This window comes from Oncorhynchus mykiss, chromosome 2 (genome assembly GCF_013265735.2).
Source record: "Oncorhynchus mykiss isolate Arlee chromosome 2, USDA_OmykA_1.1, whole genome shotgun sequence".
Taxonomy (NCBI): Eukaryota; Metazoa; Chordata; class Actinopteri; order Salmoniformes; family Salmonidae; genus Oncorhynchus; species Oncorhynchus mykiss.
In genome coordinates this window covers 51851587-51875118 of record NC_048566.1, presented here as the reverse complement: position 1 = coordinate 51875118, position 23532 = coordinate 51851587, and the positions used below count along the sequence as shown (strand labels likewise).

The 23532-nt window shown below is 39.8% G+C and overlaps 1 protein-coding gene across 2 annotated transcripts in view; it reads left to right on the top strand.

The window, feature by feature from the left end:
- lingo1a (leucine rich repeat and Ig domain containing 1a) overlaps window positions 1–23532 on the top strand; it is a 267257-nt gene that overhangs the window by 214429 nt on the left and 29296 nt on the right. The gene's annotated exons all lie outside the window — the stretch shown is intronic.

The window sequence follows — 23532 nt, the reverse complement described above, 5'->3', positions numbered from 1 at the left end:
GCATTTTAGAAATAGTTTTCCCATACAAACGTTATACGTCCGAACTCGGAATCAATTATTTTTCACAAAAATAACATGGTCGCTGTGGTAGAACGTTTATTTTGATTGGCGATTTTCTGCATGTATCAAAGTCCCATCAGCTAGTCTGATTTCAGATGTGTGCATGTAAACAGGTTTTTTCGAGACATCGTTATTCTTGCAACGCATGCACATGTTTACATCGAACTGTTACATTACTATTCACAATTATCGTATTATTGTGTGCATGTAACCATTACTCAGTGTCGGCCAAAAGTCGTGTTTACAGACGGTGCAAGGGGAGAGAGCAGGGCGGGCTCCGGTTTACTAGACTGGTGCGTGGGTTTCGAAATATGTATTGTAGCCTATCCAAATCGGTATCCAAATACAGAATGTATTTCAAACCATTTAGATGCGTAAATGCCTCCGTTTTCTTATTACCACAATGCATTAAAATGTGTGGTCATTGTGAAAACGTACACCTGACTATGATTAATTAAATTGCCTTTAATAATGTTCCAATACAATATTTATTATGTACCTGATTTATAGAGACTGAAAGCTGAATGTTGTACGTTTCCCTGACAATAGTAAGGAATTTGAATAGGCAGTAGGCAGTATAAATAGTAGAGATATTCACATCCTCTTCAGGTGAATTACCAAACCATTCATGTGCTAATTCAAGTGTAGTAACCTTTTCTAATTCATCCTGTGTACGTGTAGGTATGATTGAGATAATTAAGACTATACCCTCTAGATAGACTACTGAAAAAGGGGTACCAGTTGGTGATTCAGGACATGTATTTCTCTCTCTCCCTCCTCTCTTTCTGTTCTCTGTGTGTGTGTGTGTGCCATGATAGTGTATGCGTGTGTGTGATCTTTCTGTGTGGCGTGTGTGTTATCAGTGAGGATGGTGAAGGATGAGTATATTCAGTATCATAAAAGGTTTCTTGCCTATGCCCGTGAAAATGTATGGATTACAACTCAGTCACACTGTGACGCAGGAGTGAGCTTTGTGATCAGTCATATTTTATTTATAGGGAAAAGAGTATTTGAAAAGAGGCAGATGGCTCTCACTACATGTGCAGCATAATAACCACTCATTGTTCTTATGTTGTTGATTTCATTGGAATAATGTGCATCCAAAATTAGTCTCAATGCTGGTTGCCATAATGTTAGTTGATCAAGTATGCAACTAAAATGTGTTTTTATCCAAGACCATATCTTGCATATTTAACTTGAGCACAATGCTACATTGTTCCTTTGTTGTAGCCTACCTGGATTCCAATGTCTGTCCCCTTTTTTAAAACAAATACTAGTTTCTTATTGTCATAACTATACTTCATATACATATTATATCATAAGACTGTGCGATGCTGGTGCCCTTCTGACATTCATAAACTGATGTATTTTGGGTTATAAATAGCCTAAGGGAGGAGAGAAACAGGGAGAGCAGCTTCACTGTAGATGTCATCTCAGATAATAAAGCAGCATCCCTGCTATCTGTTAAACACAAGCCATGTAGATGATGGATGCTTGAACTCTGGAGATGTTGGAGACAGCTTAACATCTGCAAGGGTGTGGCAGTGTGTATTCTCATTGTTTTCACCAATATTGTTGTTGTTTGTTCCATAAGAGCTCTTGGTTGTATGCCTATCTGGGCATTAAATCAAGGGGGCTGCTGCTAACCGCAGCTGATAGTAGGCTAAGTGTTATCCGCTTTATCCAATCACCCTGCCTTCATTAAACAAATTAAAGCTTGGCAACCTTGCTGTTGCACTGCCTGTCAATGGCGTTCACCATTTCACCCCCGATGAAGGATAGACAGATGCAGATTAAATGCCCCAGTATCTGTGTGTAAGATGTCGACGATGAGTATAACATTTCTCCTCAGGAAGGGCTCAGACACACCAATAGCGTTTGCTGTCGGAGAGTACTTAGCAATTCTGAACGTAATTTGAGAACCGAGTGCGCAACGATCAACAGCGGGTGGTACCTAAAACACAGGGCGCTGAACGATTGGCAGACCAACTCTAGATTCACATTAGGTGCGAAGTGTGCAAGCCTTAATGCCCAGGAAGCTCTGATTCAAACTCCCATTAAACAGCTTTGCAAGCATTATAATGTCAAAATATGTGTAGTTTCGCTGAGCACCCAACTATCTTCTTTTACACCCGTAAAAAGAAGGCCGTTATGTACTTCCAAAAAAGGTTGAAATATTTTTATATCATAAGGAAGAACACACCGGACGTAATGGGAGTAAATGAAAGTAGTTGCTCAGTGAAACTCCATCTTTGGTGAGTAACAAACTTATTTTGACAACATAATGCTTGCAGAGCTGTCTAATGGGAGTTTGAATCGGAGCTTCCTGGGCGTTAGAGAGGAGACACGTCATACTCATTGTCGACATCTCTAATGTACAGATACTGGGGCAACCCAACCCCAAAGCAGATGTTATAATATATTACTGGTTGCTTATGCGTACCCATATATACTCTATCTCAATATATTGTGATATACATGGGTAGGCACTTAGCAACCGGCAATAAAGGAATTTTCCTTATAGTATATTTGTTGTGACAAATGCAAAGCTTACACTTAATACCATTAGGTTTTGACATATTTGATGGTTACATTGTCTTTATTTGATCAAATACAGTCCGATATTCCCATGTCATGCATGCAGTAAACCATACATAATCTCAACATCAAGAGGGGATTATTGCTGCATTATAATCACCTTCATCAGATTTTGCATTTTGACTGGTTGCAATTCAATATGTAACCTGTGTCTAGTACATAGCCACGTTTGAGGTTGGGAAAAAAAACGAAAAACCAGACAGTACAACCTAAAGTACTTACCTACAAACTTATTTTGACAACATAATGCTTGCAGAGCTGTCTAATGGGAGTTAGACCTCAAGGTTGGGAAATAAGTGTAGCGTGTAAATAAGACAACATGACTGAAGGCTTGACAACCTACAGTGCAGTACTTAGTTCCACCAAATGACCAGCAGTGCCAGTGAGTCTAATATTGGCTTATGATGTGTTCCAGTGTCGCTGAGAGACACTCATCCTTGGTGTAACGCTGACACCTTCTGCTGTGTTGACAAGGTGTTTATTAGTCCCCGTTGTGAGGCTGTCATTTGGTAATTTCTGTGATGACATAGCACATTATTTTCAGTTGACATAGGGGAGACCAATTAAGTTGTTTACTTGGCCCTTTTCACCCGATGCTACCTCAATGTTGTCAGTGTAATGCCTCAAGGCAAATGCATTGTTCAAAGGACAGTTTGAGGCTGGCACTGAGTTTGTTAGCGGGAGGTGTCTTTTTTATTTGGTTTCCAATCTCCTCTGTACCTCCGTGTTTGTCCTTGGTAGTCCTCCTTTGAATCTTAGTAGCAGCAGTCTCCTCTGTGTGATTCATTCCAGGACAGCCATATGCAATTTTTCAAGGTCTGCTGGAGTGGCGGTGGCAGTGTTTGTTAAGATGCTGTGTTGCAGTGTTTCATGTTGCCTCAGTTGTGGACTCCAGCAGTGAGCTGCATTTCTCCTTCTGGTGTGAAATCCTCCCGAGCAGCTTGATGTGGATGGTTTGTCTTCAAATGTGTCACTTGGGGAACAGTTGTTTTACATTGCCTTATCCCTCTCTCCTCTTCTCTCCGCTCAGGGTTGAACCTCCGTATGATGACATTTATTGTTTCCTTCCATGGCCCTGAGATAAAACTAAGTGACATGTAAAACAGCCAAAGCCTAGTTCCCCCCCCCCCCCCCCCCCCCCTTCACATTTGATGGTGTTTATGAGGCGTCGTAACTAACTTACAATGTTAATACTGTGTGCTTCATGTAGGGGAGAATGGGGTAAGTTGAGCCAAATTGGTTTGTTGAGCCACCCAGTGTGTATAGGAAACCATACACAAAATGTATCTTGTCCAAATATTTAGGTCCAAAAAACGGATTTTCACAAAGTCAAGTGAATTTGTATTATAGGTTTCATGATTATTATATCTAAACAAAAAGTAGATTGTTTTGGACATCAGTTGGTGTTTGCTACAATATACAGTGGTAAACTTAGCTTGCAATTCTGTCCTTATAGCAGTGTGGGCTAATATAGTGAAAATGTTTGCCTTGTGGTAAGTTGAGCCAATGGCCATGGGGTAAGTTGCCACTATACCCCATACCAATAATGATTACATTTGGTCAGTTTTATGCATAATGGCCCTGATTCCGTTTTGGGTGGAGATCTAATAAATTAAAGTGTGGCGGAGGTGTGTCTACAGATACTATTCTGACCTTGACTTCATTCCACCACCTTCACACGCAAGGAAAGCATGAATAAGGTCTAGCGAACCTACTGGTTCCAAGTGGAAAAGCATCTACTTAATTTGTTTTTAGATAGAATTCACAGCAGTCTCCTTGCACTGTAATGTACTAGTCAATGTGGTAAGAGCTATTGATAAGAGCTAGGTAAATTTGTAATCTGTTTGGATAAGGGAATTGTAAATATAAATTACACTTGTTTTAGGTACATTTTACCTTATAATCGCTGCCAACAAATGTAAAACAGTCATACGGCAGCAAACTGAAGTATATCAACATATCAACCTTCCCACAGAAAAGTTTATGAAATGCTATGCCATTATGCAGAATTTAAATTGTACTGCCTTTTAACTTGCAGGGATGGGCACTCTAATGTCTTCAGTAAAGGCAAACTTTCTCTGTTTCCTATTTATATCATGTTAAATATTAGCCACTATCAGTGTCGACCATCAGTAAGCATAATAACACATATTCAACTGCCAATTTACTGTTAGTTCCCTTCAGTTGGTATAGCCTACATTATCATTCCATTGTTTTGTTTACCTTCATTCACCTCCTCTGTAAATGGCGTCACAGCCTTGTGGTTGTTGCTAGGGATTATTAGTAACAAGTGATGATATAAAAAAGACATGTAGGCTAATTAAAACGTTATGGAGCGCAGACCAAACATTAACAGTTTGAACCTGACACGTGGCGCAATACTCTATAATACTCTATAATACTCTATAATAATCATCACACAGTTCCATGGTTAGTGCAGGCAATAGATCAGGGTATAGCCTACTATTGTACACTACTCTCCCTGTCATAATTCTGTGTACACTAATCTTCCAGCAGTACCATGGGTTAAAGAACTGAATTGTGGCAATTTTCAGAATGAATCAAACCACCATTTTTTATTCATCAATATATTTAGTGCGTAAAGGCTCTCCAAACCTGTTATTTTTTATTCATACATACTTTCCTAACACTAAAATCTGCCTAAATAATCTACAAGATCTGAGTATTTTTAAAGCTACCACTTGGTGTTGAGACGGAGACGAATATGCATATATTTAGATGGCTTTCTTTCATTGTTGCCTAATACATGAACCCGTTCTCTCGTCTGTCGCCAACATTCTAATTAAAGGTACGGCTAAAGATAAATTAACTGAAAAGCCTATTGAATGAAAACTCCATAAGAAAATCTGTTGGCCAGCAAGTGGTGTGGTTTTCAGCGGTTTAATTTAATCTATTCAGCCTGTTCAAGGGAACCACACCTGCAAAGCCCGTTACGCACCTTCTTAAGGTAAGTCTGAATACCACCTACTCAGAAGTGCGTAGGGAAAGTGTGATTTCCTAAGTCGGAATCTGGCCCAATATGCATAGTAGTATTGCAATTTGTGGCCGACTGGCTCGTTTCGATCTTATGTAGCAAAATTTTAAATGGTCTTTGTTACATTGGATAAAAGTAGAGACTCAGTGGTAGAAAATGGTATATAATATACTACATTTGAGGAACAATTGGAAAGTAATTATGCTTTGATCAACTTGTAAACCCACTTTTGAGAAAATGGCCCTTAAAGATTTTTGCTGCACCTAGTGGAGAGCTCCTCTTTGTCTACACCCGTAAAGCATCATTCACACCATCTTAAGCCTTAGCCCTGCCCATCTCTTTTAGGATTCACATGTGAGACATGTGCTAAACAACCAAAGATTAAGACTTAAAGCTAGTTTATACTACGTCTATCGACATGTTTGTAGATAGAATATTCATGATGTCACTGTGACACTATTGTTGTCCGACATCAAACTAGTCGTTGTCGTTATGACAAAGAAATTACCATATCATATAGCTGACAAGGTCTTAGTTTGTATTCATTATTCCAGGAAAATAAACTCATAACAGGATCCTTATTTGCAAGATAATTGCAGAAAATAGCTTACGGTTGTGAGTGTGACGAAATAAAAGCAGGGCATTCGACCGGAGAATTTTAAAACTTGGACACTGTCTCGTTGGTATAACGTTATATTCTAATTTGACTTTTGTGCATGCAGGTCATGTTGTTTTTCACATTACCATCCCTGGTAAACACATACTATATCAAATCAACGTTTATTTGTCACATGCACAGGATACAGAAGGTGTAAACGGTACAGTGAAATGATTACTTGCAAAGACATGTACAATTTGAAGTCGGAAGTTTGCATACACTTAGGTTGGAGTCATTAAAACTATTTTTTTTCAACCACTCCACAAATTTCTTGTTAACAAACTATAGTTTTGTCAAGTCGGTTAGGACATCTACTTTGTGCATGACACAAGTAAGTTCTCCAACAATTCCAGTGGGCCAGAAGTTTATGTACTCTAAGTTGACTGTGCCTTTGAACAGCATGGAAAATTCCATAAAATTATGTCATGGCTTTAGAAGCTTCTAATAGACTAATTGACATCATTTGAGTGGATTGGAGGGGACAAAGATCATACTTTTTGGAGAAATGTCCTCTGGTCTGATGAAACAAAAATTGAACTGTTTGGCCATAATGACCATCATTATGTTTGGAGGAAAAAGGGGGTGGCTTTCAAGCCGAAAAACACTATCCCAACCGTAAATTACGAGGGTAGCAGAATCATGTTGTGGGGGTGCTTTGCTGCAGGAGGAACTGGTGCACTTCACAAAGTAGATTGCATCATGAAGAAGGAACAAGTATGTGAATATATTGAACAAACATCTCAAGAAGTTAAAGGTTGGTCGCAAATGGGTCTTCCAAATGGACAATGACCCCAAGCATTCTTCCAAAGTTGTGGCAAAATGGCTTAAGGACAACAAAGTCAAGGTATTGGAGTGGCTATCACAAAGCCCTGACCTCAATCTCATAGACAATTTGTGGGCAGAACTAAAAAAGCGTGTGCGAGCAAGGAGGCCTACAAACCTGACTCAGTTACACCAGCTCTGTCAGGAGGAATGGGCCAAAATTCACCCAACTTATTGTGGAAGGCTAGTTAAACAAGTTAAAGGCAATGCTACCAAATACTAAATGAGTGTATGTAAACTTCTGACCCACTGAGAATGTGATGAAAGAAATAAAAGCTGAAATAAATCACTCTACTATTATTCTGACATTTCACATTCTTAAAGTAAAGTGGTGATCCTAACTGACCTCAAACAGGACATTTTTACATGGATTAAATGTCAGATATTGTCCCTACTGCAGCAAAGCACCCCCACAACATGATGCTGCCACCACCGTAATTCTCGGTTGGGATGGTGTTTTTCGGCTTGAAAGCATCCCCCTTTTCCCTCCAAACTTAACTATGGTCATTATGGCCAAACATTTCTAGTTTTGTTTCATCAGACCAGAGGACATTTCTCCAAAAAGAACGATCTTTGTCCCCATCTGCAGTTGCAAACTGTAGCCTGGCTTTTTTACAGCGGTTTTGGAGCAGTGGCTTCTTCCTTGCCTAGTGGCATTTCAGGTTATGTCGATATAGGACTCGTTTTACTGTTGATATAGATACTTTTGTACCTGTTTCCTCCAGCATCTTCACCAGGTCCTTTGCTGTTGTTCTGGGATTGATTTGCACTTTTTGCACCAAAGTATGTTCATCTCTAGGAGACAGAACGTATCTCCTTCCTGAGCGGTATGAAGGCTGTGTGGTCCCATGGTGTTTATACTTGTGTATTATTGTTTGTACAGATGAATGTGGTACCTTCACGTTTTTGGAAATTGCTGCCAATGATGAACCAGACTTGTGGAGGTCTACAATTTTTTTTCTTAGGTTTTGGCTGAGTTTTGATTTTCCCATGATGTCAAGCAAAGAGGCACTGAGTTTGAAGGTAGGCCTTGAAATACATCCACTGGTTCACCTCCAATTGACTCAAAAGATGTCAATTAGCCTATCAGAAGCTTCTAAAGCCATGACATCATTTTCTGGAATTTTTTAAGCTACTTAAAGGCACAGTCAAATTAGTGTATTATAAGTGAAATAATCTGTCTGTAAAAAATTGTTGGAAAAATTACTTGTGTCATGCACAAAGTAGATGTCCTAACCGACTTGCCAAAACTATAGTTTGTTAACTTCTTATGGTATAAGGGACGCTTGCGTCCCACTTGGCCAAAAGCCAGGGAAAATGCAGCACGGCAAAATTATATAAAAATTGAACTTTCATTAAATCACACATGTCAGATTTAAAAAATGCTTTTCGGCAAAAGCAAAAGAAGCTATTATCTGAAGATAGCACAACAGTAAACAAAGAGGGTAGCATATTTCAACCCTGCAGGCGCTACACAAAACGCAGAAATAAAATATAAAACATGCCTTACCTTTGACGAGCTTCTTTTGTTGGCACTCCAATATATCCCATAAACATCACAATTGGTCCTTTTGTTCCATTAATTCCGTCTATATATATCCAAAATGTCCATTTATTTGGCGAGTTTGATCCAGAAAAAAACAGCTTCCAAATTGCGCAACGTCACTACAAAATATTTCAAAAGTTGCCTGGAAACTTTGCCAAAACATTTCGAACTACTTTTGTAATACAACTTTAGGTATTTTTAAACGTTAATAATTGATCAAATTGAAGACGGGTCTATCAGTGTTCAATACAGGAAGACAACAAACCAAGCTACTTTTCAAGTCTTGCGCAACTCTCAACAGTGTTACAGTGTTACGCAGTTCCTAGATGGCCAGTGAACAGACACTGTTCTTGGGGTTTTGCCTGCTACATAAGTTCTGTTAAACTCACAGATATGATTCAAACAATACTAATAATATGCATATCTTTTATTCTTGGCATGAGTAGCAGGAAGTTGAAATTGGGCATGCAATTTATCCAAAAGTGAAAATGCTGCCCCCTATACCTTAAGAATTTTTAACAAGAAATGTGTGGAGGGGTTGAATAACAAGTTTTAATGACTCCAACCTAAGTGTATGTAATTTTCCAACTTCAACTGTATGTACAGTGCCTTGCGAAAGTATTCGGCCCCCTTGAACTTTGCGACCTTTTGCCACATTTCAGGCTTCAAACATAAAGATATAAAACTGTATTTTTTTGTGAAGAATCAACAACAAGTGGGACACAATCATGAAGTGGAACGACATTTATTGGATAATTCAAACTTTTTTAACAAATCAAAAACTGAAAAATTGGGCGTGTAAAATTATTCAGCCCCTTCACTTTCAGTGCAGCAAACTCTCAGTGAGGATCTCTGAATGATCCAATGTTGACCTAAATGACTAATGCTGATAAATACAATCCACCTGTGTGTAATCAAGTCTCCGTATCAATGCACCTGCACTGTGATAGTCTCAGAGGTCCCTTAAAAGCGCAGAGAGCATCATGAAGAACAAGGAACACACCAGGCAGGTCCGAGATACTGTTGTGAAGAAGTTTAAAGCCGGATTTGGATACAAAAAGATTTCCCAAGCTTTAAACATCCCAAGGAGCACTGTGCAAGCGATAATATTGAAATGGAAGGAGTATCAGACCACTGCAAATCTACCAAGACCTGGCCATCCCTCTAAACTTTCAGCTCATACAAGGAGAAGACTGATCAGAGATGTAGCCAAGAGGCCCATGATCACTCTGGATGAACTGCAGAGATCTACAGCTGAGGTGGGAGACTCTGTCCATAGGACAACAATCAGTCGTATATTGCACAAATCTGGCCTTTATGGAAGAGTGGCAAGAAGAAAGCCATTTCTTAAAGATATCCATAAAAAGTGTTTAAAGTTTGCCACAAGCCACCTGGGAGACACACCAAACATGTGGAAGAAGGTGCTCTGGTCAGATGAAACCAAAATTGAACTTTTTGGCAACAATGCAAAACGTTATGTTTGGCGTAAAAGCAACACAGCTGAACACACCATCCCCACTGTCAAACATGGTGGTGGCAGCATCGTGGTTTGGGCTTGCTTTTCTTCAGCAGGGACAGGGAAGATGGTTAAAATTGATGGGAAGATGGATGGAGCCAAATACAGGACCATTCTGGAAGAAAACCTGATGGAGTCTGCAAAAGACCTGAGACTGGGACGGAGATTTGTCTTCCAACAAGACAATGATCCAAAACATAAATCAAAATCTACAATGGAATGGTTCAAAAATAAACATATCCAGGTGTTAGAATGGCCAAGTCAAAGTCCAGACCTGAATCCAATCGAGAATCTGTGGAAAGAACTGAAAACTGCTGTTCACAAATGCTCTCCATCCAACCTCACTGAGCTCGAGCTGTTTTGCAAGGAGGAATGGGAAAAAATGTCAGTCTCTCGATGTGCAAAACTGATAGAGTCATACCCCAAGCGACTTACAGCTGTAATCGCAGCAAAAGGTGGCGCTACAAAGTATTAACTTAAGGGGGCTGAATAATTTTGCACGCCCAATTTTTCAGTTTTTGATTTGTTAAAAAAGTTTGAAATATCCAATAAATGTTGTTCCACTTCATGATTGTGTCCCACTTGTTGTTGATTCTTCACAAAAAAATACAGTTTTATATCTTTATGTTTGAAGCCTGAAATGTGGCAAAAGGTCGCAAAGGTCAAGGGGGCGAATACTTTCGCAAGGCACTGTATATACCCCAATTTGTGTGGAGTCTCCTCCTTCTCTCTAAACATAACTTCCTGCCTAGCAATAAAGATGTAAAGGGATACGGGGAATAAACTGTTTTTTTCTCCCTTAAGGTGACCTGACCTTTGCCCCCTTCCTCACTAAACCACATCTTTCCACCCTTATCAGTGCCTTCCACATGTGATTGCCCTTCCTTTACTCAATACATTCCAAGCTTAATTGCCTCCCATATATATTCCTCCTACAGATAACCATTAACCTCTGGTGTAGACAATAGACTGTAGCACTCAATATTTCAATAGGATACCTGATAATTAACAATATTCCAAGTTTAGCCAGAATTCAGAGTGTATGCTCAACTTACCCCATACCCAGGTAAAGTTGTTTATCTCTTATTAACCATTTATTCACATGACTTTACTTTAATAAAATATTAGTTTAATTTGATAACTTTATTTCAAACTATCAATCACTTAGAGAATATATTTTTAGGCTTGCGAAGCAACTGCTTTTTATCCCTCTCGATTGAGTGTTCTCTCTTCTCTCAGTCTCTGTGTTGCGCATTGGATTACGGTCATTGTAGTTAATTACCAAATTACCCCAAAAGTTGGAAACTACAGGTCCCTACTAAATCGCACAATTTAGGCTTGATCTGATTTCTTTCTACAGAATCTGCACATCGCGCTAACAGAAAAAAACAGGACAAAATGTAATTCAAATACTTGAACCGACATTGGTCATTTAGTTATTTAACAACCTAAAATATCTGATATTTCAGTTAATCGCTCAGCACTAGTTGCAACAGTGTTTTTTTGGGAAACAACTCAGATGCAAACAATGCAGTAGAAATGGGATTTATTGCACTTTTTTGTAATTCAGGTTCTTACTTAACGCTATGGAGGCTTTACAGGTCTTGGGCTGAGGCCCCATCTACAGATAATTGTTTTAAAATCTGTAAATTGGATGGGATAATAGTTTCTATATCTCCATATGGGATAATAGTTTCTACATCTGTTTATGGAACCTTAGCCTGAGACCCTTAACAGATTTTGGGGGTTTGTTCGAGATCGAGGAAACAAGACCCAGATCCACTAAACAAAGGCCTACACTAAATATCTCTGTCACAGTTGGTCAGATGGAGTGCATGTTGCCATATTCACATTTGGAGACCATGTTGTGGATCTAAAAGCTCTGGCATAATGACTGTGCGTTTCAGCTTTTCAGAAAGCTGAAGTATGGCTCGTACATAACCACTTTCAGAACAAATCAGGTGTATTGTCATTGAGACTGGCAAAAATAGAACAAGCACTAATCCTTAAATAAAATGTTCCACTTCAGTGGTAAGAGCCATGTTGAATCACTATTTTCTCTATTTGATTTGCCGAGGTGCCTTAAAATGAAAGGACAGTTTTAAGACCGGAGAAAAGGGTTACATCTTGCATAAAGGACAGGACATACTTTATGGGTGATCATGAGGGTATTACAAGACAATGGTGGTAGGTTGCAATCTGATGCTTTGTTGGCCACATGAACTGTTATCTATTCATGGGCATACCATTGTAAACTCCAAATGTCTTACACTTATGATATTTACCATTACTCTCCATTTTATTACACCGATAGGCACATTATGTTGGTGAATTGAAAAAATAAACCAAACCTTGGACTTCTGCTTTAACAACATAGTAATGCAGTGTTGTAATCGATCACAACTGCAGTTCACCGCTCAATCCCCATGTGGTACTTTGCTATGCGATGAATTGGAAATGACATACCCAGTTTAATCATCTGTGTTAAACCCAGAGAGTTGTCCGTAAGAACCAAAGGAGAGAAGCAGGTCTGTAAGAACCAAATGATAATTGAAATGGACCATGCACTGACTGATTGGATCCTTGAGAAATGCCAGTGGGCATTTATGAAGTTCAGAGTTACTGCCCATACACATTGTGAACCCTGAGGTAACAGAAACAATAGCTGCGTGTCTTAAAATGGCAATAGCCACCAGAATTGGATGCCTGACGTTCACTTCGACAGTGATATTTCCAGAAGCTGTTCCTTGCCTCATTTATTCTGCCATTAGGATTAAAGCAAGCAACTTCTTTCCAAGCTCAACTTTTGTCTCCCTGTTGCGTAAATAGGGAACTGTAGAGAGCATTCACTCACATTGGATTAGAAAATACTTGATATACACTGAGTGTACAAAACATTAGGCTCTTTCCATGACATTTACATTTGACATTTTATTCATTTAGCAGACGCTCTTATCCAGAGCGAATTACAGTAGTGAGTGCATACATTTTCATGCTTTTTTTGTGTATGTGTGCTGTTCAGAGAGTGAATGGGCTAGGCAAAATATTTAAGTGCCTTTGAGCGGGGTATGGTAGTAGGTGCCAGGCTCATCGGTTTGTGTGTGTCAAGAACTGCATTGCTGCTGGGTCTTTCGCACACATTTCAAGAATGGTCCACCACCCAAAGGACATCCAGCCAACTTGACACAACTGTGGGAAGCAGCTGCCTGTGCACATCCAACATCCTGCACGTCCTGTGCCATGTAAAATGCTTCATTGACGTTCACTCTGTCATCTCAGTTGGTGGTAGGAATAACAGCCTGTCATACAGCGCACAGGAGGATGCATTATTGTAAAAGGTAGTTGTGGTGGTGTTGGGCGAGGTCTTGGGTCAAGGGCTTTGGAGGTGTGATTGTGCTTACTGTGGCCCTCCATGGGGGGAAATCAGTATTCAGTGCACATGGGGCAATCAGTGCCTCGGCCGGCGCCGGCATTGCCGGGAACAAATTAAACTGCATCTCCCATCATTGGAAGGATGTGATGATGGACATGCGTGTCACTCGCCAAATGGGGGGAGCTGTAAATTGCATTAAGATGGGCGGTTAACGGCCCAGCGTGGGGTCTCCGTAGGGTTTCCTGCCTCGCTGTGAGAGCAGAGACAACCAGCATCAGCTAGCACCACCTGGGTAAAATAATAGAAGTAGCTGAGGTAAGCAGCGCCCAAAAGCAGTTCTGTAATTTGGGTTTGTTTATTTTCTATGGCGGCCACATTGATATACACTGAGTTTATAAAACATTAGGAACACCGTTCTAATATTTAGTTGCACCCTCCCCTTTTGCCCTCAGAACAGCCTAAATTTGTTAGGGGGCATGGAAGGTGTTGAAAGTGTTCCACAGGGATGTTGACTCCAATGCTTCCCACATTTGTGTCAAGTTGGCCGGGATGACCTTTCTGTGGTGGACCATTCTTGATACACACAGGAAACTGTTGAGCGTGAAAAACCCAGCAGTGTTGCAGCACAAACCAGTGTGCCTGGCACCTACTACCATACCCCTTTCAAAGGCTCTTGTCTTGACATTCTGAATGGTACACATACGCAATCCTTGTCTCAAGGCTTAAAATGTATTATTTAACCTGTATCCTCTCTTTCATCGACACTGATTGAAGTGGATTTAACAAGTGACATCGATAAGGAGCTATCACTTGGATTCCCAAACCATAAGACTGCTGAACAATTTATCAAATAGCCACCTGGACTATTTACATTGACCCCCCCCCACTCCTCTTCCCCTTTGTTTTTACACTGCTTTTACTCACAGTTTATTATCTATGCATTGTCACTTTACCCCTACCTACATGTGCAAATTACGTCGACTAACCTGTACCCCCACACATTGACTCTGTACCGGTACCCCCTGTATATTAGCCTCGTTATTGTGTTACTTTACATTTTTTACCTTAGTTTGTTTAGTTAATATTTTCTTAAGTATTTTTCTTGAACTGCAATGTTTGGTAAGAGCTTGTGAGTAAGCATTACACAGTAAGGTTGTATACCTGTTGTATTCGGGGCATTTGACAAATAAAATTAGATTCACCTGGTCAGTCTGTCATGGAAAGAACAGGTGTTCTTAATGTTTTGTATACTCAGCAGTATATGTTATGGAGCTGTGACAGGGTTCATTATTCATTACGTTTCGACAGTTTAGGGTTTTAGTGGCCCATTTCTGTTTGAGATAAACTGTACTTTGATCCAGGTGTAAAACAGATGCATAGGCATAAGTGAGTTTTCAATGGTTACTACTAGAACAACACTCCAGTGTGACATGCATTTTTCAATGATAATAAGTAGGGGATAAGGGCTAGAGTTGTGTACTAAATCCCAGAAATAATGGCTGTGAAAATACCCTGTTGAGATAGTTGGTGCAACGTTTCAATATGAGTGCTCTTTTCCACACTCTCATCTGCCTCCGGTTAGCTTACCCCTTCGACTGATGAGAAAGAAAGTCAGAGCGTTCGCACGACCCCATGGAACCCAGCACCCTTCAATTTCGACTTGAATGACAAATTCAGATCAGAATGATTTCATTTGTTATTTTTTATTAAATCACTAAGAACAGTTCACAGTATTGTCAAAGCAAAGATTTTTTTTATCCTACAAAAGCGACATTGATGCAGGCCCTTTGGTTACCAGCTTTGGATTGATGGAAAAGCTTTTGCTGGATATAAAAAAATATCCACAGGCTCTTAATGCATACTCTCAAAGCCAATACATTTTTAACCAGATCTAACATTTTAATGGGTGCCCATCTCTTTAAAGTGAACACATTTTCAATAAGATCCAGACGTCTAACAGAGGCCCCTTTTTTTGTTGCCCCGACTCAGAGAGACATTAATGTCAGTTAATCACATTAGAATTCATTAAAGACGTGCTCTCTGCATTCAACCACTGCATGGAAATGGGCCCTCCCTGATGCTCGAATTACAGCTTCTCAGATAATTCTAATATTTGAATGTGTTTCAAGCCCATTGTCTCTTCAATTTACGGGATCAATGTGGTTGCTTTTAATCGGTCTGTCAACAGCCACAGCCAGTATATTCATGGTCTGCAATAATGTGGCCTTTTCCAGTGGAACAAAGGAACATCTTGATTTTAGTACTCTAAAAGAGCTGAATTAGAATAGTGTTCATAGCCTTTCATGAGTCTGTGGCTTTGTGGAATGAGCAAGTCAAGAAAAGCAGTTGTGTGTGTTCTCTAAGAAACATATTTTTGCCAATGTCTTAAACAAAAGAAACAACCTGTGCTTTCTTACCAGGCTTCTAATAAGGGTCGGTCAGAAAGAGAGAGGAATGGATTGAGAGATAGTGGAAGAGATGGAGAGGGATTCAAAACAGAGTGATAAAGATATCGATGGAGGGGAAAGTGCAGGAGGAAACAAGAGGTCAGATTTCAGTTTATCGACCAGTAGGGAGGCATGCTTCCATGAGGAGATATCTAGTGTACAGTGCATTAGGAAAGTATTCAGACCCCTTCCGCTTTTCCACATTTTGTTACGTTACAGACTTATTCTAAAATAGATTAAATTAAACAATTTCCTCATCAATCTGAGTATCACATCCGGCCGTGATTGGGAGTCCCATAGGGCGGTGCACAATTGGCCCAGTGTCGTCCGGGTTTGGCCGGGGTAGGCCGTCATTGTAAATAATAATTTGTTCTTAACTGACTTGCCTAGTTAAATAAATATGTTTTTTTTTTTTATCTGCGCACAATACACCACAATGACAAAGCGAAAACAGGTTTTTAGAAACTTTTTTTTTTTATATTCAGACCCTTTGCTATGAGACTTGAAATTGAGCTCAGGTACATCCTGTTTCCATTGAGCAACCTTGAGATGTTTCTACAACTTGGAGTCCACCTATGATAAATTCAATTGATTGGACATGATTTGGAAAGGCACACACCTGTCTATATAAGGTACCACAGTTGACAGTGCATGTCAGAGCAAAAACCAAGCTATGAGGTTGAAGGAATTGTACGTAGAGCTCTGAGACAAGATTGTGTTGAGAAACACATCTGGGGAGGGGTACCAACAAATGTCTGCAGCATTGAAGGTCCCTAAGAACACAGTGGCCTCCATATTCTTAAATGGAAGAAGTTTGAAACCACCAAGACTCTTCATAGAGCTGGCTGCCCGGCCAGCCTGTGCTGGTTGAAATAGTTGTTTTTTATGGGGCTCTATCCTCAGATAATCGCACGGTATTCTTTCGCAGTAAATCCTTTTTTAAATCTGACAACGCAGTTGGATTAGCAAGATTCTAGGCTTTCGAAAACATGTGAGACACTTGTAATTTCATGAATGTTTAATATGACTATTTATGTAGCGATCACCGTAAGTTGTCGAATTTCAGCCCGCCGGGTTCCGTGCGCAGATGTTAAAAGGAACCACCAGCTTTCATATGTTCTCAGCAAGGAACTTAAACGTTAGCTTTCTTGCATGGCACATATTGCACTTTCTTCTCCAACACATTATTTAAACCAAATTGAACATGTTTCATTATTTATTTGAGGCTAAATTGATTTTATTGATGTATTATATTAAGTTAAAATAAGTGTTCATTCAGTATTGTTGTAATTGTCATTATTACAAATAAAAAAACGGCAGATTAATCGGTATCAGCTTTTTTTTGGGGTCTTCCAATAATTGGTATCGGTATCAGCGTTGAAAAATCATAATCGGTCGACCTCTAGTAGGAACGGCCTAGCCAGGTAGGATGCAAGAGTGTCCAGAACCTGAGACGCCCAGCCCTGAAAGGGCAGGGAGAAGTCTCTGGTTGTTCAGTGTTGGTCTATAGGGGTATCTACCATTTTCGATTAAGGAAATCATGAAAACAACAGTTCTTCCTTCGAAATTAAGAGCCCTTGCAGAACAATTTTTATGTCAAAAAATAAAAGAGCATTCAATATTTGAGGTTGGTGTAATGCCAGTCGGCAGAGAGGAGATGGGAAGATGGTTGGTTCATGCTCTTGAGACAGCAGGAGCGGTAGAGATACTCTTAATTTTGATACTACCCATCCCGGATCCGGGAGCGTAATCATCGCCTGCAAATAATTAGCATAACGCAGCGGACATAAATATCCCTAGAAAATTTTCCTATTCATGAAAATCACAAATGAAATATATTGAGACACAGCTTAGCCTTTTGTTAATCACACTGTCATCTCAGATTTTCAAAATATGCTTTACAGCCAACGCTAGACAAGCATTTGTGTAAGCCTAGCATAGCATTATGCTCTGCTAGCAGCAGGCAACATTTTCACGAAAATAAGAAAAGCAATCAAATTAAATCATTTACCTTTGAAGAACTTCGGATGTTTTCACTCAGGAGACTCCCAGTTAGATAGCAAATGTTCCTTTTTTCCAAAAATATTATTTTTGTAGGCGAAATAGCTCCGTTTGTTCTTCACGTTTGGCTGAGAAATCGACCGGAAAATGCGGTCACTACAACGCCAAACTTTTTTCAAAATTAGCTCCACAATATCGACGTTGTTTAGAATCAATCCTCAAGGTGTTTTTCACGTATCTATTCGATAATATATCCACCGGGACAATTGGTTTCTCATTAGAAGCGATTGGAAAAATGGCTACTTGTGTACTTTACACAAGATTTTCTGCGGGAGCCATCATGTGACCACTTGCTCAATGTGGTCCCTTACGGCTATTCTTCAACATAAATGCGTAAAAAGACATCACAATGCTGTAGACACCTTGGGGAATACGTAGAAAGCGTAAGCTCATTCGTAGCCCATTCACAGCCATATAAGGAGCCATTGGCATGCAGCGCTTTCAAAATATGGGGCACTTCCTGATTGGATTTTTATCTGGGTTTCGCCTGTAACATCAGTTATGTTGCACCCACTGACAATATATTTGCAGTTTTGGAAACGTCAGAGTGTTTTCTATCCAAAGCTGTCAATTATATGCATAGTCGAGCATATTGTCGTGACAAAATATCCCGTTTAAAACGGGAACGTTTTTTATCCAATAATGAAATACTGCCCCCAGAGTTTCATGAGGTTAATGATCGGCTATGAAAAGCAAACTGACATTTACTCCTGAGGTGCTGACTTGCTGCACCCTCGACAACTACTGTGATTATTATTATTTTACCATGCTGGTCATTTATGAACATTTGAACATCTTGGCCAGGTTCTGTTATAATCTCCACCCGGCACAGCCAGAAGAGGACTGGCCACCCCTCATAGCCTGGTTCCTCTCTAGGTTTCTTCCTAGGTTTTGGCCTTTCTAGGTAGTTTTTCCTAGCCACTGTGCTTCTACACCTGCATTGCTTGCTGTTTGGGGTTTTAGGCTGGGTTTCTGTACAGCACTATGAGATATCAGCTGATGTAAGAAGGGCTATATAAATACATTTGATTTGATGCTTGTTTTAATTTGACTTACTGCAGTCAAGTGTTATTGCTCTCTGAGTTTCTAAACTATAAGACCTCCTGCAATTCAACTCTTGAATGCACCATAGAAGAAGACTTCTCTGCCACTCTCCACCCAAATTCTCTTAATAGCTAATTGTATGAATGTAATAAGATTTGAGGAAATAATTTAATTAATTGAGTAATGATACATTTGATACGCCAACATCCAATATTCCTAAAGAGCATGAGGGATATCATAATTGTTTCAATCTTCTTTTAGGTAATTGAAACTGACTGCTAATCTCTGTTTTCCAGCAAATGAGTAATAACCCATAATGTGTCGTCTAAAGCCCTATTCGTACGGGACTTGTATTACTATAGAGCGTCAGTTATGTTTTAAGCATCATTTTGTTCCCATGTTCTAACAAAAACTATGTTTAGCACCTTTTAAACAGTAATATCCCTCAAAACACAGGAATGTCGGTTCACACGGGATAAGAATTATTAGAAGACCTGGGAGGTTGACAAAAAAAGTAGGTTATTCGGGCTGGGATTATTACACTACCACAATGTGAAAATTACTGACATTGCAGATTTGACAAAAATTACAGATGTGTTGTTTTGTGCTCATACACTTAATTACATTACCTGACCTAAGTAAAAACGAATCCTGTCCGAATAGGGCTTTTGCCATGTAACAAAATAGTTGTCAATTTGTTGAGGTAATGTCCTCAACACTTTTTTTTTTACAATCTTCCTCTGTCCAGTGTCTGTGTTCTTTTGCTCATCTTAATCTTTTATTTTTATTGACCAGTCTGAGATATGGCTTTTTCTTTGCAACTCTGCCTAGAAGGCCAGCATCCCGGAGTCGCCTCTTCACTGTTGATGTTAAGACTGGTATTTTGCGTGTACTATTTAATGAAGCTGCCAGTTGAGGACTTGAGGCATCTGTTTCGCAAACTAGACACTCTAATGTACTTGTCCTCTTGCTCAGTTGTGCACCGGGGCCTCCCACTCGTCTTTCTATTCTGATTAGAGATAGTTTGAGCTGTTCTGTGAAGAGAGTAGTACACAGCGTTGTACGAGATCCTCCGTTTCTTGGCAGTTTCTCACTTGGAATAGCCTAAATTTCTCAGAACAAGAATTAGACTGACGAGTTTCAGAAGAAAGGTCTTTGTTTCTGGCCATTTTGAGCCTTTAATCAAACCCACAAATGCTGATGCTCCAGATACTCAACTAGTCTAAAAAAGGAAAGTTGTATTGCTTCTTTAATCAGCAATACAGTTTTCAGCTGTGCTAAGATAATTGCAAAAGGGTTTTCTATTGATAAATTAGCCTTTTAAAATGATAAACTTGGATTAGCTAACACAACGTGCCATTGGAACACAGGAGTGATGGTTGCTGACAATTGGACCTCTGTCCACCATAATTTGCAAATAAATTCATTAAAAATCCTACAATGTGATTTTCTGGATTTTATTTTCTCATTTTGTCTGTCATAGTTGAAGTGTACCTATGATGAAAATGACAGGCCTCTCTCATCTTTTTAAGTGGGAGAACTTGCACAATTGGTGGCTGACTAAATACTTTTTTGCCCCACTGTATGTAAACTTCCGACTTCAACTGTACACGTCCATGCAGATGTTCTATGCTTTGGCTTTAGTGATGGATTTTCCCTCGCCTGCTTCCCATCAAATTATGTAATGTTAATGGGATGAGCACACCGAGTTTAACGGGAGAGATGGAGGAGAGTGGCAAGATTGATGAAAGAGTAAAAGTGACGATCAAAGACGAGAACATGAAATGCCATTTGACCTTGTCGGTCTGTGAAGCTCAAAGTAGTTGGGTACCTGCGGGACTGGGAAGGGGAAAGAACAGGTTTTGGGGGCCCCAAGATGCAAGAAGGGGGGCCAAAGTGAACTCAACTCTATCTCATTAGGGATGATCGGCAGGTGGGACTGAAAAAAAGGGAAATCAATTCAGTAAGACATTGAGAGTCTAAAGTGCAGAAATGACTTTTCGCCGGAGTGTCTTGTACTGAACTGTAATACGACTCCCTATATGCATTCAATTTTTTACTTAAGATGACAAGTAATGGGCTTGGTAAATTGGTGAAGCCGGTGTTAGGCTATGCCTAAAAAGGAGCCTTGGAATTAATTTCCCCCCACTAATGCAGTTTCCCCCAGCCTGAGCATTTGGTAGATATGCAAATGTAAAATAAATAATTCAGATTCTTTGCCGTTCATGGAGCTGTCTCCTGATATGTTTTTAATAAGGAGCGCCGATAAGGAATGCCAGCAGTCAGTGCCATTCACCTTGGCTGCTCGGCCAGCCTCGAGTGTTGGCTCTGTGGACAAATTGAAGTCTCATGCCTTGGGGCAATCCTGGGCAGGCGTTCAGGAATCTGCCTTGTCAAGAAACCTGCTATTTTAGTATTTTCCCTAGTTTAATATTTTTACATGTTGGATATTCAATTGAAACTAATTTAAATAAGAAACTACTGTATAAAAGTCCCATGTCATATTCACTACCAATGTGGAAACCAACACTACACAATGGAGATAAGCATCTCTAAAAGTGTCTCCAAAATGGTTTGATATCAACAGATGATGCATTGCCATGGTATATTACTGTTCAATATCTAGGAATGGGGCAAGGGTGCTCCACCTATGTAATGGTATAGGAGAAAGACCACACTCAGGGGCTAGCTTGGCTATAGCTCACAGTTCAAATACAGTGCTTCATATTGATACTATTCTGACAAGGAGGCAAGATGCCCTTCCACAGGGTGTATTTGATAACACATCTCAAACAGCGAGTGTGTGCTTGGCTTATAAAGGAATCCTCTCATAGAAGACACTTTCATTTCACAGGAAACAAAAGCAAGAGACAAGTCATTCTCATAAATTAATGGCTGAGTGGCAGAATGCATCACAGATCTCAACACGCAGATAGGTTTTGATTTGTTTTGATATGAAATGTTTTTGGGACCTAATTAGATTTTCCAACACAAAGAGATCTGTAAATTCACATGCGTATGAGCCACCTGAAATAGTGTCAGATCTTTCATTGCTTTGAAATTGCCATGGAGATGTTTTTTGGGTGAGTGAGAGCTGAGAAGAGGCCTTGTGATTGTTTAATTTTTTGAAATTTCCTTGTTGAGGGTCACAAGTGTTGACAAAGGGTTTGCGGTGTTAAAAGTCAAGGCGTTGTCATTGTGTATCCACACAGGGTCACCTTGTCATTGATCTAGCCATAACGTTTGAAATAGATTTCCCTGCCAGGAGTATTCTGCCTCCTCATGAACTCCTAGGATTAGCAGAGCTTCCAAGATTTGGTTTCTTCCATTCGGTATCTTCTTCACGACCTAAGCCCACACAATAGCAGGAAAACAAAGGCGGTGAAAACAAGGATGGGAGGACAGCTTAGACAAGTAATTTTGTATTTTAATTACACAGAATTCCCATGAGCTCCCCACTTTTAAACACTTTGAAATTGTTTGTTGTTTTCTTCCCATATAATCTTTGATTATGTGAAGGTCTGAATTCTTTCCCATAAGCCTCTTAGGTAGAACTGGAGAAGCTGGGGATTGCTCGGGGGGGCGCTACACCAGAGTGAAGGGTAGACAGCTTCTTTTTCCAACCACTACTTTTTTATCCACCATCCACCCCTCAGCCCAGTCTTCAATCTGCCTAGTTTCCATGTCTAAGTCAGTATCAATATCGCCATTGAGTGGGTGGTTTTTATCTGACTAATTAAGGGTTCATCTTTCTATGCGTTCTCTCCAAGGACTGGGATTAGGCTCTGCTATCTCCAAGATGGAGTCTCTCTGGCCTGCTGGCCTTGTTTGTTCTCTTTTGCAATGAGAAATGACCTGATCAGGAAATTGAGAAATATGGACGTCCTGCAGTCTGGCCAAATCCTTGAGATATAGGCTTGTGTAATTAGGTATTTGTGCATATATTCCATGAACGTCAATGCATGGCTTATATGGAAGTTGAAGTTTAGTGTGTTTTGTAGATAGGGTTTGACTATGTGTGTACTAGGAAGATGATACTATTGATGAGGTGTGTTTTGAACCCTTCAAAGTAGTCTAGGTTGTCAACAACCCATAATGTGGGTTTGAGATGTTTTAGGCATGCATTTGAAAGTATTGGTATTTGTTTTGTAGGCGAACTGTCTTTAAGTTAAGAATTTGCAATGTTATTTTCACCCAGTGAACTGATAATGTCAAGAATTTCACTCCACAATGTCTCACCATTCACATCACACCCCCGGTAGGTCTGAATTCTCCTTTTAATCCATAACCCACTAGACCGTAGCCTATTATACAGATCAAATCAGGAGATTCATTCTACACTCTTAGAAAAGAATGGTTCCAAAAGGGTTCTTCAGCTGTCCTCATAGCATGAACCTTTTTTGGTTCCATTA